Source organism: Suricata suricatta, chromosome 8 (assembly GCF_006229205.1).
Source record: "Suricata suricatta isolate VVHF042 chromosome 8, meerkat_22Aug2017_6uvM2_HiC, whole genome shotgun sequence".
Lineage (NCBI taxonomy): Eukaryota > Metazoa > Chordata > Mammalia > Carnivora > Herpestidae > Suricata > Suricata suricatta.
In genome coordinates this window covers 46,418,818-46,438,939 of record NC_043707.1, presented here as the reverse complement: position 1 = coordinate 46,438,939, position 20,122 = coordinate 46,418,818, and the positions used below count along the sequence as shown (strand labels likewise).

The 20,122-nt window shown below is 42.1% G+C and overlaps 1 long non-coding RNA gene across 1 annotated transcript in view; it reads left to right on the top strand.

Annotated features, from left to right (window-relative positions):
• Positions 1–8,117: 8,117 nt before the first annotated feature.
• LOC115299121 overlaps positions 8,118–20,122 on the top strand; it is a 29,984-nt gene continuing 17,979 nt past the window's right edge. The window contains exons 1-2 of the long non-coding RNA XR_003911995.1: positions 8,118–8,206; positions 18,651–18,799. This is a non-coding gene — a long non-coding RNA (uncharacterized LOC115299121). The remainder of the gene's footprint in view (positions 8,207–18,650; positions 18,800–20,122) is intronic.

The window sequence follows — 20,122 nt, the reverse complement described above, 5'->3', positions numbered from 1 at the left end:
GTTGGCCAGACATCATTCTTCTTATTGGCCTCCTGCCCAGGGGTTCTCAACCGTGGGGTTCCAACACCTTGGTGTTCTGGTGCCAGTTATGGTTTTTCTGGCTGGTTACTTGTTACTCTCCACATTTTAAAAATTCATGTTTATGAAAGGTTTCCTTTTTATAGTAATTGTCTTTTCTCTGTGGTTTTGCTTTCCACAGTTTGTTATCTGCAGTGAACTGTGCTCTAGAAACAGATGATCCTCCTTCTGATATGTTGTCAGAAGGTCAATAGTAGCCTCACGTTACGTCACAACGCCCACATCATTCACCTTACATCATCACAGGAAGGGTGAGTATAGTACAAGAAGATGTTTTGAGAGAGATTGAGAAAAACTACATTCATATGCCTTCTATTACCATATATTAAAACTGTTCTGTTTTATTAGTTATTGTTACTCTTAATGCACCTAACTATAACTTTTATCCTAGATATGTATGTCTAGGAAAAGACATAGTACATATAGGGGTTCGGTACTATGCACAGTTTCAAGCATCCACTAAGGATCTTGGAACATATGCCCCACAAATAAGGGAGGGCTCCTTATTTTTTAAACTGGTATTTATGATCATGCATAGACCCAAACTCTCTACACCAGCCTGAAAGTGTATTTCACTGAATATTAGTCCCACAGGTTGGACCTCAGATTCATCTGAAAATACAATGCCTCCATGATCAGTAAGTTTTAGAAATATTGCACTGAGCAATGTTGATCTTTCCTGTAGGACTTGACCGTGTATATAGTTCCTGTGTTTTATGACTCTCCAGGGGTGCCAGGTAATATAGAAATACTTCAAAAATTTATTTGAACACAATGCCTTTTGAAAAAGATACCTTGAAGGATTTGTGTTCAGAGGAACTCACTAGCAAATGGTGGTCTCCACTGTCCCTCCTTCCCATTAGCAGGAGACAGCAGGGAACCCTAACTCCAGAGTTAAGTAACTGAAGGTCACTGCTGCTTTTTCATGTAAGCTCTTCCCCTCTGGTCCCCCATCCAAAGATCTGTCCAAAGGGTCTTTTGTCAAAGGCTTTTTTGTTACTGTTGAGATAAAGACCAAGTTCTTAATATAACCTACGGCACAGCTTTGTCTGTACCGTTCCTCCCCCTACCTCCACATTCTAGCCCAACCTTTATTATTATTTATTTATTTATTTATTTTTCGTTCTAAAAACTTCTTATACACCCTTCTACTCCAGACCCTTTGCCCTTATATTGCTCTTTGTCTAAAACCACCTTTTACCCCTAAACTTGATTTGTTCAATCCCTAGTTACTTTTTAGATATCAACTCCGACTTTATTTTTAGAAAGTCACCTTTGAATGTGCTGCTGGCCCCTTCCCTCCCCCTATTTTTCACTCCCCCTCCTTAGATGGGGTACTACTGTTACGTGTTTTCATAAAATGATGACCTTTTCCTTCAATACATATATCAGTTTTAATTGTAGACTCATTTATGTGCTTATTTTTTTGATGACCGTCCTCTCCTCTAAACGCCTGCACTGGTCAGAAAGCTCCATGAAAACAGGGACCATGTTATCAGTCAGTCACCATTATGCATGCAGTGTTTGCTAAATGTGAAGAAATGGTGTCTGTTGGTCCCCGCGTGGTTAATTCAAAGTCAGTAGAAGAACCTTGCACGCTTTGAAGCAGTCCACTGTCTCCACTCAGAGTGACCACATGTCTCACGATGAAGTGGACCAGAGCCCTGTGTCATGTACATGCCATTGATGATCTTGTGAATTTTCTTGTTGACCTAAAGACCGCTTATTCCTGTCTCCTTCAAACAAACTGTTCTACTACAGGAGACCTTTCACTTGGCTGTGTTAATAGTGGTGGCAAAGAGCATGAAGCAGTTGATCCATAGAGCAGAAATTGTTACCCATGGGACTCTTCCTTCCAGGCCTCTGACATCAGGAAGTACCTGGTTAGGGTGCCTAGGAAACCTACTCGAGGGCCTCCACTAGCAATCTGGGACCTGGCCCAGGAAAAGTCACTTTAGGAGCACTCTCCAGAAGTCACTCTTTATTCTTTGGTCAGTTGGTCCCTAGTGTATGTCTCTGTTATGTATCAAGGACCGACCGGGTTCTTCTAGGTGTTAGTGATACGAGCGTTAATAAGACTGAGTCCCTAGAGACATGACAGACTGGTGGAGGAGGGACATGTGCAGGGGCTGAACTGCCCTTCTGGTTCCCCCTGGGTGTCCTATTCACATATTTCAGCTGGCTCTGCAGATCTTCCAGAAGTATAACAACTAACACTTAGATACATCACAGTCCGTTGGACTGTTTGTTCAGAGATATTCTGCTCCTCCTCCCCACAGGACTATGGTAGGTGCATAGTTCTTTGCCCACTTGAAGCAGTCACCCACTTCAGCCCATGAAACATATGACACATCTGAAAATAAATTTTGAGACCATTGCATGTAGTGTCTCTGTCCCTTGCCAAAGCAATTGACACTTCTCCTAATAATGGAAGCTCTGTCTACCTTGATCTTGCCATGGGGAGATCTAGAATAGAACGCTTACCTGAGAAGGAGAAACCACAGGGGCTCAATGGGCAGTTCCTGGTGTTGGGTTAAGAAAGCCATATAGAGTACCCTATGTGTTCTCTGACTGGTTTTATGGGTCTGTGTGCAGGGGCTCAGAGATGCTCCATTCCAAAGCTTGTGCACAGAGTGCTCGCCGAGTGCTACTTGGCCTTCTATGCATGGAGAATACAACTTTTTTGTTAAGACACTAGCAAGACACTGTACCATAACCTAGCTCATTCTGACATGTACAATTTCCCAGGCTCTGTTTCCAGCATCTTAGATATAATGGGTCATTTAATTTTTATAACCACACTACAGACAAAGTACTATTATCCTTACTCTAGAAATGTGGATATCAAGGCACACAGAGATTAGACGACAAACTGAGAATGTGACAGAACTGGAATTCAGACCTAGGGAGTCTGACTTCAGAGTCTGTGCCCTTCACCAGTGGTACCCTAGTGCCTCTTGATAACCCTGTGGCCTATTCTCTTTTGCTGTCTCCCTGCTCCCTTGGACCTCATGTCCTAGAGGCTAGGTCTTTACTCTTAGAATTCTGAACGCCAGGCCCTAGTTTGAGAAGGAGGTCACCAACTAATCCTTGGAGAAAGCCCACGTATAGAAGTGCTATTACCATTTAACTGTTTGCTCCTATTAGAGCACCTGGACTTTGAACACACCATTGAAGAGATCCTAAATTGGGACATCCAACTTCCAGATTACCATATTGGGGAGGTCCTAACAACTGTATCATTTAATCTGTGATACACAGGCAGTGTCCCATCCAGCAACAGCCCAGTCATTAACAATTATAAGAAACACATCAGAGCATCAGAGCAGAGTAGAGAAAAGAGGCAATATATTTGGACTTAGGGTCACAGAATTAGATTAATGATAATCCCTTCCTCGCAAAACACTCTTCATTTTTGATCCATGCATGGCCCTCTTTGTTCATATGTGTGTTTTCATATATATATTTACTGACTCATTTTTCTTAAATAACAGAAGTAAAACACAGGAGTGCCCCTCCCCCACCAACATGAGAACGAAGAACATACTGGCAATGGCTTACATTACAGTAGCTTCCGTACTCGCCTGGCATCCTATCCTTCTGTGGCCCCCACCCACTATCCTCATTCCTTTGTGTGTCCTTCCCCTGCTTTTTGTTTTTAACATGTAGTTTTTCTTTTTCTTTTTTTTTTTTTTTTAACTATTCTTTATATTAAAGGGTGTTCTCCTGAATGCAGTCTTCTTGGGTTTATCTCCCCACTCAACATGATATTGTTAAGGCATCTGCGGTGGCCATGAGAATGCGGGCGTACTTGACCAAGTGCCCTCTTCTGCGCTCTCTATTGTGAACATTGCTGAGCTGTGCCAAGACCACGTTTCCTGCTCCTCCCTGGGACGATGCTCCCAGCTAGTGACTGAGTGTGGTAGAGACACTGAGGCAGCCCCCAGTCCTGGGAGACACAGGGCTCCTCTGACAGCTGACGCTCGCTCAAGGACACTGAGGTGACCTTGCCGAATTGTCTGCAGACCTAGTATGGTCTACATCCCTTCCATCCAACTCTCCTTTCCTCCTCCTTCTTGTGGGATCAGACTTGCATCGCAGTCTGTGACCTCTACAGCCTTCCTCCCATTTTCTCCCACAAGCATGGCTCCTCAGAGGTCAAGTACAGCGTTCACACGTTACATGTCATGGAAATCTGTTATTTCCATGCTGTACAATGTCCAATTATATGAATATACCAAGGGAATGGATAAATACACTGTGGTATATTCTAATAATTGCAGATTTGGGTTGTTTCCAGATTTTACCATTATGAAGAACACCCCTTGTATGTTTATATGTTCAGTAATTTGTCTTAGATATATATCTAGAAGTTTCTGGGTCATGGGGTAGGTGTCTGGCTGACATTTAAGATAATGTTGAACTGCTTTCTAAGGAGTTTGTACACATTTACACTGCTACCGGTGAAGTATAGAAGGTTCTGTGATTTTGTAGCCTCTCCAATACTTAGGTTGAAATTCTTAATTTTTGCTACTTAAATGGGCATAAAATAACCACTGTGGATTTGGTTGGCACTTCCTTTAAGCTGAACATCTTTCTTTATTATTGCCTCTTCTGTGAACTGCCTGTTTATGGCTGTACGATTTTGGGAAGGTTGGGATGGAGATGTTTTTTGACTGAAATGTAGGACATCTTTATCTGCCCCTGATAATTATCCTGATAATTTATGTGTTGAAATTTTCCCAATCCAATTTGTAAGTTGTCTTTCACATCCTGTAAGGTGTCTGTTGATGAGCAGAATTTCTCCATTTTAATAAAACTTATCAATGTTTAATAGTTGGCATTTATATTTAAAACTTTCTCCCTATCCCAAGATTAGAATAGATTCACCTAGGGCTCAGTTGGTTAAGCATCCGACTCTTGATTTCGGCTCAGGTCATGATCTTGCGGTTGGTGAGTTCGAGCCTCGTGTCAGGCTCCATGCTGGCAGTGCGGGCCCTGCTTGGGATTCTCTTTCTTTCCCTCTCTGCTCCTCCCCCACCTCTCTCCCAAAATAAATAAATAAGCTTAAAAAAAAAAAGAAATATATTCACCTATATTTTCTTCTAAAAAAGGGGGGAAAAGTATTGTTTTTGTCATTTAAGTCCTTGAGTCATCAAGAGTTATTTTTCTGTATGGTACAAACTTAGAATTAATTTCATTCCCCACCCCACCATATGGATATTCTTTTTCTCCCCCAGGTTAATTGATTTCACACTTTTTTCCCCTACTGACCTTCCATGCCAGGTCTTTCAAATATCAAATTTCCATATATTCAAGGGTCTGTTTCTGAGGTCTCTGTTGTATTGGACAGTGTCTCCACTAGAAACACAGAATCTTTTTTTTTTTTAATGTTTATTTGCTTTTGAGAGAGACAGAGACAGAGAGCGAGCAGGGGAGGAACAGAGAGAGAGGGAGACACAGAATCTGAAGCAGGCTCCAAGCTCTGGATTGTCATCACATATGGGGCCCAAACTCACTAATCTGTGAGATCATGACCTGAGCCAAAGTCAGAGCCTAAACCGACAGAGCCACCCAGGCGCCCCTAGAAACACAGGATCTTAATGGAGCTTCCTGTAAACTTGGTATCTGGTACTAAAGGTCTCTCTCTCAGTCTTTGAAGCATTCTGGTTAATCTTGATCCCTTTATTCTTCCAAAAACAAATCCTGTATGCCTTGAAAGTTATTATTTTTAAAATAGTTGTTCAACCTCTAAAAAAATATGTTGAAATTTTAACTAGAATTGCCTTGAATCTGTTGACTCCTTTTGTGAGAAAAGATGTCTAATGTTATTTGAGGCTTCCAACCTAGAAACATGATCTAGCTCTCCATTCACTCAGGTCTTTCTTAGTTCTTATGGAGATGTTGGAGATACTTTGTTCAGAGCACTGCTAGGTGCCTGATTTTTTGTGTGGTGTGGTTGTTGTTGTGAACAGTACCTTGTTTACAATTGCACTTTCTAGTTTATAATTGTTATTGTATACGAATGCCATTGACTTCTGTATAAGCAAAAGTATTCTGGTAAAAACGATCACAAAAGCTACTATTATTCAGAATTTTTAGCTTTCATTTGCTGAGCATATATTCTGTGCTGGCCATGATGCTAAGTGCTTATACACATTTTCTCCTTTATTCACAACCAGCCCCATGAGTTTGAAAATAACTCTGATTAACAGATCAGAAAACCAAGGTGCAGACAGATTGAAGCACTTAAAGTCACACATTTAGACATGTGAGCAATTAGGGTTCGCTCCTAAACTGTTCTGACTCTAAAGCATACACTTTTAAAAAAAACGTTTATCTATTTATGGGAAAGAGAGAAAGACAGAGCACGAGTGGGGGAGGGGCAGAGAGAGAGTGAGACACAGAATCTGAAGCAGGCTCATGGTCCGAGCTGTTAGCACAGAGCCCGACATAAGGCTCAAACTCACGAACTGCAAGATCATGATTGGAGCTGAAGTCGGACTCTTAACTGACTGAGCCACCCTAAAGAATACACTGTTGGCTGTCACCAGTTTACAGGAGTCCTCAATTTTAAGGGGAAGCAACAATAACAAAATAAACCTCAACCTCTGTATAATTTTTCTGCATTTCCTGGTTTCTCAGTAAGGGCTTCTGCGTACGGGTGGTATCTCAATGCTGTTCAGATTGACCATCCACAGAAGGTGCAGAAAACTGGTTCTCTGAGAGTGTGGTCACAGTGTGTTTAATAGATGAGCCATCTCGTTCTTTACTGGCAACAACATCCACTTCCTCTATGTGTCCTGGCTATAATCAGGATTTGGTGAGTTAAGAGGGGTTAAGGAGAGGGTTGGGACTCCCAAGAATCGGATTTCTTCTCATAGAGGGGGACTTGTTCTGTGGTGTTTATTTTTATGTGGCTTTACTGGTCCTGTGTTGGCAGTGACACACACCACTCAGCCTGGTTTGTGATGAGCTAGGCAGTGCTTTCAGCTGCGAGCCTGATGTGCTTGACACGCCAAGATCACACAGCAAAGGAAATACGAGGTCACACAAGCCTTAAATCCTCACATCGTAACAAGCCAGCACATGGTAGACACATAATCATTCCCTAGCTTTGCATAACGAAGCAAATTCACATTTCACAGTGCCTATGCAACTGATTTAATCTTCTCCAAGTCTTGGGAAGTAAGCTGGGGTAGGTGCCACAGTGCCTACCTTATAATGAAGGTGAGACCCAGAGAAAGTGACTTGTCCAGGGTCACCACGCAGGTGAGAAATTGGAGTTATAGCTCACCCCGTGGAGACAGGCTTCCAGCCTGGTGTTCTCTCTACCTCTCCATAGACTTTCCCATTTCTTGTTTTTTTTATAATGTTTATTTATTTTTGAGAGAGAAAGAGATGCAGAACACAAGTGGGTGATGGCAAAGAGAGAGGGAGAGAGAGAATTCGAAGTAGGCTTCAGGCTCTGGGCTATCTGCACAGAGCCCAATGTGGGGCTTGAACTCATGAGCCATGAGATTATGCCCTGAAGTTGGATATTTAACCAACTGAGCTACCCTGGTGCCCTAGACTTTCCCCTTTTAGGTTCTACTTCCCAAAGCTGCCAGGGACAGGCACATCCTTGTCACTCCCTTTTCAGATTCTCTGTTCTAGAAGAAGGTTAATATCCTACGAATGCAGAGAAGCACTGAGGAGCTCAGACAGCCCTGACCATCACACTCCCAATAACCACTGGCTAAACTTTGCTTGCTCAGTTTAAATTCACACTCCTGCTAAAGATGTAGAATTCAGTCTGGCTCTCCTTCAAGCCAGAACTGTTTTCACTGTATGGTGAAGGGGGACGGGGGTGGGGGGGTGTGGGGGGAGTACATAGAGAATCCTATAGGAATGCTGCTAAGACCCTATGACCCAGGGGAGAACTCTCAAAGAGCACTTCTTGTCCTTGAATGATCTGATCGTAAGTGCTTTGGATATAAGAGTGAAGGGCTCCTCTTTCCTCACTTCTTAGACCTCCCATGCCGCATGGTGGGAAACAGACTTCTTCTTTGTGGTGGTGTGGCCTCAGTTTCCCCGGCGGACTCGAGTCCTAGACCAGGAACTCCAGCACGCACCAGAGACAGGATCCGTAAGTATGCGTATTTCCTTCCAGGAGTTTTCAGTGTGTGTATGTGTGTGTTTTATCTTATCACATAATGAAATGATGATGTATAAAGTTGTGTATCCTTCCTAATTAACATATTTTGGGCATCTTTGAGGTCTCCAATTTTTTTTTTAATTTTTAGAATTTTTAATTTTACTTCTTTTACTGAAATACAGCAGACACATGTTACATTAGCGTCAGGTGTACAACATAGTGATTTGACAGTTGTATACATTGTGCTGTGCTTGCCACAAGTTGGCAGCCGTGTGTCACCATACAACACTATACCTTTTATCCTGGGGATGCATTCATTCCATGACTAGGAGCCTGTGTCTCCCACTCCCCTTCACTCATTCTTCCCCTCCCCCTCCCCCTTCCCTGCTGGCAGCCATCAATTTGTTCTCTGTATGGGTCTGTTTCTGCTTTTTTAAAAATTTGTTTTGTTCCTTCGATTCCACATATAAGTGAAAGCATATAGCATTTTCCTTTCTCTGACTTCTTTCACTTAGCATAATACCCTCTAGATCCATCCATGTTGTCACAAATTGCAAGATCTCTTCCTTTTTTTATGGCAGAGTAATACTCCATTTTGTAAGTATATCTCTCTCTATATATATATATACACCACATTCTTTCTATTCATCTATCTATTGATACTTGGGCTGCTTCCATATATTGGCTATTATTTATAATAGCCAATAAATAATGCTGCAGTAAACATTGAAGTGCACATTTCTTTTCAAATTAGTGTTTTAGTTTCTTTACGTAAACATCCAGTAGAGAAATTAGTGCATCATGTGGTATTCCTATTTTTAATTTTTTGAGGAAGCTTCATACTGTTTTCCCCAGTGGCTGCGCTAATTTACGTTCCCACCTTCAGGACACAAGTGTTCTTTTTTCTCCACATCCTCACTAACCCTTGTTATTTCTTTTTCATTCTAGCCATTTCACTGGGTGTAACTTGGTATTTCATTATGGTTTTGATCTGCATTTCCTTGATGATTAGTGATGCTGAATATCTTTTCATCTGTTTGTTGGCCATCTGTATTTCTTTGGGAAAATGTCTGTTTAGATCCTCTGCCCATTTTTAGTCAGATTTGTTTTAGGGTTGTTGAGTTGTATAAGTTCTTTATATATTTTGGATATTAAGCCCTTATTGGATATATCATTTTCACATGCACCTATCTTCTCCATTCATAGAATGCCTTTTCATTTTGTTGATAGTTTTCTTTGCTATGGAAAAGCTTTTTTTTTTTTTTTAATGTAATCCCAATAGTGTATTTTTCAAAAATACATATTTTTATATTTTTGCATTTATTTTATTTTGAGAGAAAGAGGGAAAGACCAAGCACAAGCTGGGGAGTAGCAGAGAGAGAGGGAGACACAGAATCTGAAGCAAGCTCTATGCTCTGAGCTGTCAGCACAGAACCTGATGCAGGGCTCGACCCCACGAACTGTGAGATTATGAAGCTGAAGTCAGCACTCAACTGACTGAGCCACCCAGGGGTGCCTCAAAAATGTTTTTAAAACAGACTTTTAAAGCCTGAAAAATATTCCATTATTTTGATATACAACAATTTATTCAGTCAATTACACATTATTAAGTTAGTACTTAGGTTTTCTATTTTTGTTAAATATCTTTGTGTCTAAAATGTGTTCAACCCTTCTGATTGTTTCATGAAAGATTCATACATGTGGAATTCTTAAAGGACAAACTATTTTTAAGATTTTTGATACAAGACTGCCTAACCGGTTTCCAGAAAGACTGCACTAATTTATACTCCCTCCACAGTGGGAGGAAAACGCTGATCTTACCAGATTTTGCATGTTGTCATTTTTCAAACACTTTGTTATTTCTATAGATTTAAAAATGGTATACCAAGGTTATTTTATTTGTTTGGGTATTCCTGAGGTGAACTTTTGTTTTTCTAAGTTAATCATTTATATTGTCCTTTGCCTACCTTTTTTTTTTTTATTGTAACGACAGAGTTTCTCTTTCCTTCTTTAGTTATTAAGGATATAAATCCTTTTTCTGAAATATTTGTAGCAACTGTTTTCTGCCAGACTGTTGTAAGGCTTTTAAAAAATTGTAATAACTTTCTGATGTACGTAAGTTTTGTATTTTCATCAAGGAATCTATTGTTTTGTTCTGACTCCCTCGATTAGTTATCTGTAGAGGAATTCCTTTTCCACCCAGAACTCTGACAAATATTCATCTCGATATTCATTTAAAATCTTCTCCCATCCATCTGGTTTTATTTTGCTATATGGTGTGTATGGCAATCCATTTTCTCTTTGTTTGCAAATAGTCAGATTTTTCAATAGATTTGCCTAGTTTGAATCTTGAGGTTACATTGGACCCAGAGAGGCAAGGTTCGGGGCAATAGGAAGATTTGGTGCTGGAGGAATTCATGAAGCTGGATGTTTGGGTGACCACGAGGAAAGGAAAACAGGAAAAATACGGGTTTGATAGCTGCTGAGAGGGATCTAGATCACCTTCCTTTCCTCCTTCTCCTCAAGCACAGGGAGTTTACACCAGAGTGAACTGTCCCAGGTTCAAGTGGTCAAAAGCCAGGCAACCCCCAGTTGTTTACTGGTGTTAAGACCTCACTCAATGACTGCAAACTGAGATTCCCTCCAAGCAAGTTGACAAGGACGCCAGGAGGGGCAGACGTCTACTTCTCTCATGGGTAGATGGAAGCGGAAGACTTGTCCGCATTCAGGCTGTTTGAGTGCCTCCCGTGTTCTCCCGTAAAACTCTGTGCGTGTCTCTAGCATTGCACTTACGACATCGTATTGTAATTTTTCTTTGTGTCTTGTTCATCCTTATCCTGCTCTGGTTTTTTTTTTTTTTAATATATGCTTATGCGGTATAATAACAGTAAAGTACATAAATCTGAAATGTACCATTCCATGAGTTTTGATAAGTGTAAAACCCATTTAACTAACACCCCAAATAAGACATAAAACATTGCCATTATTCTAGAGATTTCCTCTGTGCACCTTTCTAGTCATCACTCGCTCCATCTAGAGGCCACCACTATTCTGATTTCTATCCCCACAGACTAGTTTTGCATGTGTGGGGGCGTCATATTAATTCTAAGTATGTGTTGCTCTGTGTCTGGCTCCTTTCAGGCTACCACATGACATCTGGGGGCTCGTTCCTATTGCCTCAGGTGTCCACAGTATGCTTCTTTTTACTGCAGAGTACATTCCAGAACCATTTGTTGAAGAGCCTATGCCTCCCCCATTGATTTGCCCTGGCACCTCTGGAAAGATCATTAGATAGTCATTGTGGGGGGTTTTCTGCCCCATGGATCTATTTTTCTGTCTTTGCACCAATAACTTACTGTCTCAGAAATTGACAAGTTCCTACTAACATTTAAATGGAAACATAAAAAATAGTCTTAAAAAATCATATAAAGCTTTACAGTGACGCTTAAAATCAGGTTGTGTAAATCCTCCAACTATTTTATTTTTTATCAACTCATCAATGTCTATAAAAACCTTCCTGGGAATTTCACTAGAATTGCACTTAATCTATAGATCAATTTTGTGAGAACCACCATCTTTACCACATTGATTCGACTACCCTGTAAGTATGGTATATCTCTCCCCATTTATTAGTCTCTCTTAATTTCTCTCAATAATACTTTATAGTTTTAAAAAAATGTTTATTTATCTTGAGAGAGAGAGAGAGAGAGAGTGAGTGAGTGGAGGAGGGGCAGGCAGAGAGAGAGAGAGAGAGAGATTGAGAGAGAATGCCACGCAGGCTCTGCACTGTCCTCCCAGAGTACAGGTGGGGCTCGAACTCATGCACAATGAGATCATGACCTGAACCAGAATCAAGAGTCGGATGCTTGACTGACTGAGTCACCCAGGTGCCCCAATATTTTATAGCTTTAAGTGTAGAGGTCTCACCCATCTTTTTAAAAAGTGATCTGTAAGTATTTCATGATATTGATTCTATTGTAAATGCTATTGACTTTTCATTTCCTTTTTTAATTGTTTATTGATAATACATAGAAATATAATTAAATTTTCTGTGTTGACGTTATATCCGTAAACTTTGCCGAATTATTAGATTCAGTAGGATTTGGGGGTAGATTCCTTTGAATTTCCTATATGCAAAATCTTGTCTCTGTAAATAAAGCTAGTTTTATCTTATTTAAACTTCGTCTCTCCCAGTTTTCAGCACGCTTATTTCTTTTTCTGTCTACTGGAAAGAAACACTCTGTTGACTAGAAACAGTGAGAGTAGACATCCTTGCCTTGTTTCTGACCTTATAGGGGAAGTGGTGCATGTTTTATCTTCCACTGTGATGTTAAGTGTAGGTTTTTATAGATGGCTTGTATTAAATTGAGGAAATTCTGTTCTATCCCTAATTTGCCTAGAGTTTTTATCATGAAGGGATACTGAGGTTTGTCACATTCTTTTCCTGGACCTGCTGAGATGTTCACATGATTTCTTGCCTTTATTTTTTAATGGGATGGGTTATATTGGGTTTCTTGGCTTTACCCAACCTCACATTTATTTGTGATAAACCTCACTTGGCCCTGATATATTATCCCTTTTATATATTGATAGATTTGATTTGCTAATGTTTTGCTAAGGCTTTTTGCATCTCTGTTCATGAGGAATATTGATTTCTAATTTTTTTTGTAGTGCCTTCGTCAGATTTTGGTATTAGGAATATGATTAGGAATATTAGGCTTCTTAGAAAGGGTCGAGATTGCTTCTGTAAGAGATTAAGATTGGCGATATTTCTTACGTATTTGATAGAGCTTACCATTAGCTCTATCTGGGCCAGAAGTGTTCTTTGTGGGGTGACATTTTTTAATGGTGAGTTCAACTTCCTTAACAGATTTCAGGTCATTTATTTCTTCTTGGGTCCATTTTGAAAAATTGTATTTTTCAAGAGATTTTTCATTTCATTCACTTGTTGGCATAAAATTGTTTAGAACATCCCCTTATTTTTTCTTTTAAGATCTGTAAAATTGGGGCACCTGGCTGGCTCAGTCGGTTAGGCTTCTGACTTCAGCTCAGGTCATGATCTCCCAGTTCTTGAGTTCAAACCCCGTGTCGGACTCTGTGCTGACAGCTCAGAGCCTGGAGCCTGCTTCGGATTCTGTCTCCCTCTTTCTCTGTCCCTCCGTTGCTTGTGTTCTGTCTCTGTCTCAAAAATGAACAAACATAAAAATTTTTTTGAAAAATAAAAATGAATAAAAGTAAATCAACATTTTAAAAAGTTAAAAAAATCTGTAAGATTTGAGGATTCCTTTCATTCTTCATATTGGTCATTCGCATTTTCTCTTTATTTCTTCCTTGTTCAGCCTAACTAGGGATTTATCAATTTTATTGATCTATTAAAAAAATTTTTTTTGCTTTTTATTTCCTCCATTGTTTATCCATTTTCTATTTCATGGATTTTCACTCTTTCTTATTTCCTTTTTTTTCTGATCACTTTGAGGTTAGTTAGTCATTCCTTTATTAGCTTCTGAAGAAGGAAGCTTAGGGAACACCTGGGGGCTCAGTCAGTTAAGTGTCCAACTTGATTTCAGCTCAGGTCTTGATCTCAGGGTCATGGACTCAAGCTCCACAGTGGGCTCTGTGCTGGGCATAGCGCCTACTTAATAAAAAATACATGTACATTTTCCTTGAGATTTTTTCCTCTGGAGGAGTACTGTTCACTTTCTAAATATTCTAATATTTCTGAGATCTCTTTTTGTTATTGGTTAAATTCCAGTGTGCCCAGAAAATATCCTCTCTATGATATTTATGTTATTCACATTTTTCTTGGTATTCCTATGGGCATAAAGATGTGCTGCAATCTTTTACATGCTAACCCGAAAGAGAACTCTCCCCCACTTAACTTAGTTTCTGGAAGGCAGACACCTTAGTGTTTGTGTGTGGCAGTGCTGGCCACATAACAGAAGTTCAATAAATATGAGGATTAATTTATTAGTGAGTGTTGAAGATTGAGGGTGGGGGAGGGTTCTGACAAAAACATGGATTTACTGTCAGGTAACTCATGGTAGAACATGCGAACACACGGCTTCCATGCAGTTCGTAAAAGAACTCTGAGAAGACCGGAGGATGGGTCTGAACTCTACCAATCCAAATGTGGTTGAAATTGATCTCAAAACACAGTGATGCAGTCATCTTCATTTTCATTGAGCTCTGTAGTTGATGGTTTAGATGACCTTTTCTCATACAAGGGAAGGCATGATCTAAAATGATCCATGTGGTTTCTGGAGACTTTGCTATTGAGCTCAGAAATGTATTGGACATAAAAGAAGAGAGTGGTACATAACCACTAAAATTACAAGCATCTATTAAGAACGTGGATACTAGCAAGAAATATAAAGTGAGGAAGGCTGGTGCTAGAGGTTGATAATAACACCTAGCATTTACTGAGCATTTACTTTGTAAGAGGAGTGATGATGCTACAGTGTATGTTCCCAGTCTTATGAGACACACCTCACCAATGAGACCAAGACAGAAAATTGATTTGTCCAAGGTCACACAACTAAAGCAGGAGGAAGCCAGGATCTGATCCCAAACACTATGGCCTTTGAGATTTGTGAAAAAGTTCTGAGGGATGCTACTATTCCCCAGGCCTTGTCATAAGTGGAAACCTTGACTCTCCAGGTAAGGGATAGGATTTTGCATGCATATTTGGTCTGTATCTCTAGAAGTAGAGTCAGCAAAGGATTTTCAGTGTAAAGGAGGTATTGTCAAAAGCCAGTGTGTGTAGGAGGGGCTTTGGGGGCAAGGAAGGGGAAGCCAGTCTGAGGGGCAAGTCGAAAATTAAAGTTTGAGACAGACCTAGCACAGGCTGAAAGGGGCAAGGGACTGGTGACAAGAGTGGAACCAAATGGGGATAAGAACAAGACAGAAACCCGGAGGTAATAGTGGAGGACCACTATTCAGCCCTGCAGTTTGTTTTTTTTAATTTTTTAATGTTTATTCATTTTTGAGAGACAGACAAAGTGAAAGCAGGGGAGGGGCAGAGAGAGAGGGAGACACAGACTCTGAAGCAGGCTCCAGGCTCTGAGCTGTCAGCACAGAGCCCGACGTGGGGCTCAAACCCATGAACCATGAGATCATGACCTGAGTCGAAGTCAGACGTTTAGCCAACTGAGCCACCCAGGCACTCCTGGGCCAGGCACTTAAGAAAAAACCATTATATCATGTGATGTTCACAGCCAATCTAAGAGGTAATTACTACTGTGTCTCCCATACAGATGGGCGCCGGGCACATATATAGTGTGTGTCAGCATTTGATGGACTCAGAATTCCTTTAAACAGCCTTTAACACTGTTTCTCTTCAGTGGTAGTGGGATATTTTGGATCAGAATCTGAGGGTGGGAGAGGGAGGCAGGGAGGCAGTCAGGAACCCAGTGACTGGGACGGATGCCCCTTGGTCCACCACTGCCATCACAGGCCAGCATATGGTGCCATCTAGTCCTTTGTTGGCCCTGCTCCCGGGGCTGCTAAGAGACACCCAGACTTTTCAAAGAAAGTTGTTAGTCATGTTTGGCAAGGGCCAGAAACACGTCCATTGCTTGATCAGTATTATTATTGGCACTTTGAGCATTTATGTTCTTTTCATATTCCCTATCCAGGAAAGTAACTTCAAGTCGCAAGGGGCAAGGTTCCCACAGATGTTGGTGACAGAAAATGAAAGCCCAGGCAAGAAAGAAGGAACGTTCTAAAGGTCCCCTCAGGGTCCCAGGGTCTGCTCAGATAAATTAAATTCTCCAGACTTGTCTGCTTTGAGGGGCTGAGACTTTGTGGGAAGGGGTTAGAAGCCCAGCCACAGGAAAATTCTGATCTTCAAAAAAAAAATGGGCAGGAGTTTGGATAATCTTTGGTCAGACAGCCTTGGACAATGTTTCCAGGTAAGAGGCACAAAGTCAGTGCTTTTTCCCAGATGTACTACGCTTCTTCCTGAGAATTGCTACACTGGTTTTTGAGTGTTGTGTAAACAGAATGCATTTGAAGCAGTCCTTTTGACAGCTCAAGTCCCTGTCCTTGAAGACGGACGAGATGCACCTGTGGGCAGAAGTGGAAGGTGGTGGGTCAGGTAGATGAGGAATTGATTGAATGTGGAGGTACTAATGAATAGATTGATGATGATCTGGAGAAAGGATCTTTCACACCACAGGTTTCTGGACTCCGTCTTGCCTTGTTAACTATTTTTATTAATGACTTGGATGAAGACGTTGAAGGCCTGGTGATAAAATTTGTGGGTGACACAAAGCTGGAAGAGCTAGCTCACATGTTGGATGGCAAGATTGGGATGCAAAAAAGATCTGACGGACTGAAACAATGGACCAGATCGAATAAGATTATGCTTAATGGGGGTAAATGCAAAGTCCTGCACTCGGTTAAAATAAACACCTGGGATGGAATGAGCAGCAGGTGCACTTTGATAGTCGTCTACATGGAAACGATAAAGACGTTTCAGTTGGGTATCGGCTCAAAATGAATCACCAGTGCACCGTAAATTTAGACTGTAATGGGAAGGGGTTGGAATATAAGGGAGGCAATAACCTTTCTTTGTCCACAGCGCTGGCTCTTATTTTCAGTTTGCTCTATGGCAAACATCTTTATATAGATTCTCTCATCCAGTCTCGCTCGCCTTTCAGGGGCCAATACTACCCCATCTTATCGAGAAGGAAACTGAGGCTTGAGGAGAGTAACTTGCCCAAAGTCACATACAAGAGCCAGGGTATGAACGTGGTGTTCTGATCCCACCTTGTGCTAAACCACCCTTCCAGGCTGCCTTTGGGCCCTTTGGCTTATACCTAAAGAACTGTGCTGGGTGTCGGTACATCAGCTCACCTTAAAGAAGTGACATCTCCACACAGAGTTGAGGACTTGAAACGATAGACATATGGAATGAGAAGAGGCAGGCGGGGTCATGGTGGGATGGATGCAGGGGAAGGCGGGTGTTAGGATCTCTGCCTTCAAATGTCTAACGGGCTTAGATTGTTCCTTCTTGGGGTCCTGGAAGGCAGAGCCATGGCGGAAGGGGTGAAAATGCAGAGAAATGTTTAAGTCCAAGTACCAATGCACTGTCTAATAATTTGAGCACCCTGACAACGGACTGGCATCTCACAAGGGAGTGTCACTAGATGACATCCCGCGTGGGCCAGCTGCTCCCTTGTCAGAGACAGACGCTGGACCAGGTGACCGTCTGAGTTCTCTTACTGAGTGAGGGCTTCTCTGCTTCTGGACTGGTCCTAACATCTGGACTGGGGAGTTGGGGCATTTTTAGGCACAGGAGAAAGTCCTGGAGGTTTTGATTGATTGCATTTCAACAATGAATGCTGATAACCTGTTCCCCTTCAGGGAGTTTTTATTTAATTAATCGATTTGTTTATTTGTTTATTTACTTATTTATTATTTCTCTATTTTTTTAAACTTCTATTTTTCGGGGATTTTTGAGGTATGTGCTGTTCTCTTTATTCATAGAACAGAAGCTGCCGACCCACAGGTGGTCCACAGGCAGACCCACTGTGGAAGGATTTAAGAACAAATAAGGAAACAAACACTTACAGTGCCCTCTAGTTCCTTGTGGTGTTTGTGTCTTCTCATTTCCTGCCACCTTATCAGAGAGAACTTTTTGATACAGTCAGGATTTTATGTATACCTGCACATATGCCTTTCCCTCCACCTTTGCTGTCCCAAAGGTGACCCTTCTAAATCCTCTCTCCCCTGTTCTGCTGTGATCTGGTGAAGGAACTATTACATCCATAGGTCGGATTATAAATAGGAAGTGAATAAATAGGTGCAGAGCAAGGAACCGGAGACCCGTTCAGTTAGTAAACTGCACAACACGATCTGTAATACATGGACTTTGGTACATCCATTTGATTAGAGACTTCCCTCGCCCCCGCTTCCAAAACTCTAGAGTATTTTGTATCTTTGTTCTGGGAAAATAAGGGTGTGTGGGCTTGTGACCCATATATCAAATGCTTTTAAAGTTCGGCTTCCTGTACCTGGGAAGGAACAATGGCCTGGCGCGGAGACCACCAGCCCATCACGCACGGGCGAGCTTACCATCCAGCAGCTCGCGGGGCCCCTGTCCCCTGCGTGGGGGGAGAACGGCGTCTGGCGAGGATAACGAGAGCGCGTCAGGCATTGTAGGCAAATATGCTTGCGCCAGCACTGCGCAGCCTCCCGCTGCAGTTGTGTGTTCCTAGGGAGCCCACACCATCTTAATCATGCCTGCCAGGGAAGAAATTTCTCCTTTCTCTTTTTTTTCCCCAAGACGTATTTCCCCCGTATCGTTTAAACATATTAAATCACTGTTAGTACGCAGAGTGGGCATCATGTTAGCATAAGATCTAATCAGAGCGAGTCTGCTGGTCTCCAAAGGCTTTATTCTTTTTGTCTCTTTCCTCTGTTTTCTTGTTAGACTGAAGAGCCTTTTCTGACATCCTCATTTGTTCTGCTGTGTAATAGCATGGGATCTTTCAGAGCTGTCGACATCTGCTCCACTCTAGAGAGCTGCAGAACCGAGCCAGCAAAGCAATAATAATTATGCCCAAATGGACTGCAAAGGAGGTAAGAGATAAGAAGGAAGACCAGAAAAAAATACGCCCGATGCAACGGTGTTCCAGCCTGAAGCGAGTGTGTGTGTGTACGTGCACGTGTGTGTGTGTGCATGTCAGTGTAGAGGCGCAGAGGCCATGCACCTGTGTGTGCATTGTGGACACAGATCATTTTGCTGAGAGCAGTGGACTGGGAATCAGTCCGGCTCAGGGTTCTCCGAATTTCCAATGCTTGCTGCTTCCCCGGAAGGCCACACTCAGTGTGGGTGCGGCTTCCTATATTGCCATGGTAGTTTGTAGGACACTGGGGAGAAAAACCTTCTTCCTTGCACACCCCCCCACCCCCTGCCCTTATGCACAGCTGTGTCTTCTTCCCTGAAACTACTCTGAGGACAAATTCGACTTGTTGGGAAGATGCTCTACATCTTCCTGATTGTCAACGTGCTAATTATTAAATACCTGGCCTGTGGGCCCTCTCCTAGGATTCAAACTAGCAACTGGCATCTACTGAGTGCTTCATATTTGCCAGGCACTGGGTAAGCCCTTCGTGTACAGGATCGTTCTCCCTTGAAGAACTCTCCCAGCTTGGTGCCACTGTTGTCCTCATCTGCAGGTAAAAAGATTAGGGCATGGAGTGGTCCCCCAGCTGACAAAGAGGGGCTTCAGAAATGGACCTCGGGCTTCTGTTACCCCGGCATCTGCCTTTCTAGGTATAGGCCACATTCCCAGAGGCCTCACGCGTGCACTGACAAGGAGGCTGGGTTTTGAAGCCTGTGGTTACACGAGAACAAAAGAACTGGCCATGTCATCCATGTGTGGTTCTTCTTTGGCAAAGCAGCCAGGCCGCTCAGTACACGCCTGGTCAGTTCCGTGAACGACCAGTCAGTTGAACAAAGAGAACCGAAATAAAATAAACTCCCCAAACCAAGGGAGCCCAGTTCCCCTCCCCCCACTGATTATTTTGTAGAATCTGGGACTCCTACCAAGGCCAGTTGTCTTTTTTTTTTTCATTTTTAAAATAGTTTATTTTCAAATTGGTTTCCATATAACACCCAGTGCTTCTCCCCACATGTGCGCCCCCACCATGACCATCACCCCCCTCCCTCCCTTCCCCTCCTCCTTCAGTCCATGGTTTGTTTTCAGTATTCAGTAGTCTTCCATGATCTGTGTCCCTCACTCTCCCCCACTCTCTTTCCCCCTTCCTCTCCCCATGGTCCCCTGCCAGGTCTCTCCCGTTAGACCTATGAATGCAAACATATGGTATCTGTCCTTCTCTGCCTGACTTATTTCGCTTAGCATGACACCCTCGAGTCCCATCCACTTTGCTACAAATGGC